The sequence below is a fragment of the Podarcis gaigeae genome (assembly GCF_964106915.1).
Source record: "Podarcis gaigeae genome assembly, chromosome: 10".
In the NCBI taxonomy this organism is placed as follows: Eukaryota; Metazoa; Chordata; class Lepidosauria; order Squamata; family Lacertidae; genus Podarcis; species Podarcis gaigeae.
This window is the reverse complement of record NC_139686.1, coordinates 13,819,003-13,823,637: the sequence shown is the minus strand read 5'-3', so window position 1 is coordinate 13,823,637 and position 4,635 is coordinate 13,819,003. Positions and strand designations below refer to the sequence as shown.

General features: G+C 44.5%; 1 long non-coding RNA gene across 1 annotated transcript in view; it reads right to left on the bottom strand.

Moving 5' to 3' along the window:
* The window catches only part of LOC310826334, a 343,986-nt gene that overhangs the window by 305,391 nt on the left and 33,960 nt on the right, over positions 1–4,635 (bottom strand). The window lies entirely within an intron of this gene.

Here is a 4,635-nt window from a genome sequence, read left to right as displayed (position 1 = left end):
TAGCATTTGTTGTCATTACTTTCTGTGTGCATAAGACAGTCCTTGCTGGATAGAACCAATGTCCTGTTTAGCATTCTGTTGTCACAATGGCCATCCAGATATCCAGTGCTATTTTCCCAGAAAAAGAGGTGCCAGAACTCACCATGAACGCCTCCTTTGTTCTCTTATAATGGCAATGGTGCCCACCTGAGTGGTGCCGGAACTGAATTCCAGCTGGGGGTTGGGGAGCCCTATGCAAAGCCCACAAAGCAGGGTGTATGGGATGGAAGCAACAGATCGAAATGATGCTTTGTGAGGGCTCTCATTTGGTACCGAGTGTGGCGATCACACAGGGTCCCCGGACGTTTCACCGTCTATTGATCCCTGTGCCACCACTTTATTTCTCGCTGCCACCACCCAGGCCCTACTTGGTACAATACTGAGTCCAGTCAGGTTTAAATCAGAACATAAACTTCTGTTTATTTATTGCAGTTTAACAAGTGTGTGGTTTCATAAAGGGTATCGGTCAATTACAATCATAGGGTGCCTATCTAGACCTATAACTTCCGCTACCTGCTCTCACTCAATAAACCACCTCTCAGATATTTACTTGTCTTCCTAGCTCCTAACTGTTCCTGACTCAGCTTATTTCACTACACTAACTCAACCTCCCCACAGACTCTATCCCAATTCACTCCCACTCCAACCAACCACCCAACTCCCAACGATCTCTCCCCTTTGTCCCTCCCAGAGCTGGTTCTTTAGTCCCTCTGACTCCACCCCCCTGGGTTCTGATTGGGTAACCTGTTTAACTATTTCACCTCCAGCACGCTCATATGTTAACGTCACACCGAGCTTCAACTTAGAAGGGTGGTAATAACACGAAATCACCCTGACTTGCCTCATTTTGGCCCTCTGCAGAGCCCATGTACACCCCTGTATTACTAGCCAGTACATCTGAGCTGAGTTCACACATGAAATGCAGCAAATCCAGGTTGACTTCGGATAGGGATCTGCAGCCATTTGGGTCTCCCTTATGAGTCTACCTCTATAACAAAACTAGTTGGCAAATGCATGCATGTTGTTCTCATACATCGGTCTTGGCACACATTTGGAATTATATATTTGGTGTATCGCTAAAAATGCAAAGTGTGAACTGATTTTTAAATGCCCCAAAGTAGCTTATTTCCATCTACATGCTAGGAAGACACCCACCTGCAATTTGCAATGAAAGAAAGAAATGAAACTTGGGGAAATATTTCCCACTGCCCCATGGTAAGGTGTTTTTGTTTTGTTTTGTTTTTAGTTCTCTTAAGACACCTTGGAAGGATGGATCATGTGTGTGGGGAATCTTTGGCCCTCCACATATTGTTGAACAGCATCTCCCACCAGCCCTAGCAAGCCTGGCAAATGACCAGGCATGATGGGAGCTGTAGTTCAACAGCATCTGGAAGGCCAAAGGATCCCCACATCCCTGTTCTAATTTAGTCACATGTGTCAGGCAACTCCTTCAGTGGAATCTGGACTGCTTCACCTGGGCTTGTCAATTAAATTTGTAGCCTAATGCTCTTATGTGAGGAGTCTTATCTATTTTGATGAGTAACTTCCATCCAATGATAAAGTTGACATCCTGGCATTTCTGTCTTTTGCACTAGCACTAATGAGCCATTAGGAGCCTCTGCAGGAAACATCCACACTAACATTAAACAAAGAAAAACAACTCTCTGCAGACTAGAGACAGAAGTCACACTCTCTGCAAGCAGCTTTACATCCTTATAGATCTTGATCCCGATTTGAAATGAGCTCCATCTCTCAGAACATCAGGATAGCTTCAGAAACAAGCCATCAGACTGTCAAGATAGAATTCAAAAAGTCTTCTGATGGTTGCTCCAAAATAGCATTGGGGAGGTTATATTTTTACAGATGCCAATCCACTTTTCTTTGGGATGTATGTGCTACTAACAGCACTCAGACAAAGTCTGAAGAGAGCCTGGGTCCACCAAGTGGCGTAGCATGGGAGGGGTTGCAGGGGTGGTTGTCCAGGGCATAAAATTGTTAGGCGGTGCAAAATCTAAACACCTAGTACTGCCTCAGTACAGCTGTGTGTTTCCGTTGCTGGGCTCTGTTGAAAACGGCTTCTCCATAGGAACCAGGAAGTGACCTCTTCAGACAATGGAACGACTCTACTTTTCTTATCTCTGTTGCTGCAGTCTCCTGGATGATGCAGACACCGCTAGGCAGTTGAATGCACATGTGTACTCCGTTTGTTTCCCTTCGTCCCCACCTCCATGTGGCCCCGGGCACTGCCAACCCATGCTACGCTACTGGGTCATTGTCATTCCACAGCAAAGGGAGTTTTCAATTTGCAGCTGGCCATTCTAAGCCTTTCTAAGAACTGCAATACATCAGAATGTGAGGAGGGGAGCTGTGTCTGGTAAAGTGGTAGATAACCAATACAACTGCCTTTGGTCTCACCCCCTTTGTAACCTGCTCCAGTTTCTGGTTTTGGATTCGTAACTTCTTTGGGTTGCTACTGAACAAAGGTTGGCTAGAAACTGAACCAATGAATAAATGTTCTTTAAGACTGTTCCTTGCCCCTGGTTTTCTCTCGGTTCAAGCTCTCCTGCCGGCATCTCTTGTGCAAGAGGAAATTCCAGGCTCTTTCATTCTTCCAAGTTACTAATGAGAGGGATACATTCCATTCAGCCTACTGTGTGCACATCGTACAATGTTGTGTTTTTTAAAAAAACAACATTCCGAAGTAATTTGACAGGGCGTTTCATTTGCACTACAGTGTTTTCTGTGGGGCATTCTGGGGTCTTACAGGGAGGGAGGTGTGGATCTGTCAATTTCAGTTTCTCTTACTTCCTCATTTTTTTCAACATTGATTTCAGTTCATTTCCATGTCAGCTGGTGATTTTTAAAAAAAGCTTTCATGTAAACCCATCAGTATTTTTGAGCGAATTTCTCCTAATCCCAGTTTTTCATAATACATATTTGCAAAGCAATTTCCCCTAAAACTCGGATGGAGAACTGCACAACAAAACTCAGAGAAGTGCAATTTTCGAATCATACTAGCAGTGGCTTTCCATGTTTTCGGACCAGGAATCTCCCCTACGTCTACTTGGAGATGTTGTGTGGTGAATTCTCTATTTGGCCTTATCCTCTTTTAAAGCCATCCAAGGGTCTGCATTGTGTGAGCAGAGCAGAAGTCCTTTTCCAATCGCTCAAGACACCTTTTGGAACTCAACCCTTGTTATTTTTTAACATTTCTGTTCCAACTGTCTGATACCACACCCACCCCTGCAAAAACAACAACTCTTAAGGCATCTGTAAGAGAAGGAATTAATGAATGATAGAAGGAAAGGGGCTGTAGGAGGAGGAGATGGAAAGTAAAAGTGCTGGATTCAGGGCAGTGCAAGTGGTTTCCTTATAGTGAGTCGAGCCAAGGGGCCCCAAAATATTAGTAGTAGTAGTAGTAGTAGTAGTAGTAGTAGTAGTAGTAGTAGTACCTGTACTTATCCTCCGTTCTTCCTCAGTAGCCTGTTGTTGGGAAAAACTGAGGGCACAAGGAGAAGGGGACAACAGAGGACAAGATGTTTGGACAGTGTTCTCGAAGCTACTAACATGAGTTTGACCAAACTGCGGGAGGCAGTGGAAGACAGGAGTGCCTGGCATGCTCTGGTCCATGGGGTTATGAAGAGTTGGACACAACTAAATGACTAACCAACAACAAAAGTAGTACCTGCTGAGAAGATCCATTTAAAAAGCAACTGTACCAAAATATATTATTGTGAAAATAAGAAATATTGTATGTGCGTGCACGCGCCAAATTTTGCCCTCACTCAAGGTGCCATCATACCAAAGTCCGCCCCTGAGAGGAGGAAAGGGTCAGAGGGAAGAGACAGGTGGGGGGGGGGGGTCTGCTGAGAAGGACAATTCAAAGAGGCCCTCAAAAAAGACCTGGGGAAACGTGGGAGGAGGTCAAGAGAGTTAGGCAGTAGGCAGAGGAGTTGGGTACGTTGAGTCGGGAACATGATCTCCTGTTCCTCATTGAATGATTGCATGTTCCTTCTTGCAACGTTCCCTAGATAAATATGACTGTTGGTTTCAATAGTTGTTGTGTTTTGTCCTGGGTGGATTCCAGGCTAATAAATCACATTCTTACCGTTACCAGCACAGTCCAGCAGATTTAAGGAGGCATCTCCTCCTGCACTATTCCTCTTATTTATTCAAGCGTTTATAAACTGCCTCCCAACGAATGTTTGCCAAGCACTGTGTGAGGAAAGTATTAAATGAACAACATATATAGTAAAAATTAAGTAGGCAGAATCGAATGCACCCATCTTTAAAACATCAGATTATGAGGTTCAATATCAGTATAAAATGGTTGATTCATATTTCTTGGAATGCCCTTAATGGCCTAGGTCTTCAACTGGTGGTTCAGAAGCCACAGGTGGGCTGTGAGGCCTCACCAGGTGGGTCACAGCTAAGTTGTTGCCGCCATGTTGGATTCTGGCTAAGGCTGACTAGGCCAAAGGCAATGTCTAGGCAATGTCTAGGCTAGGACACATTCATCTGACAAGACGCACATTTCTTCGATTACCATGAGTGCTGCAATATGGCACGAGAAAAGCATAAGCCATTAAAAAACAA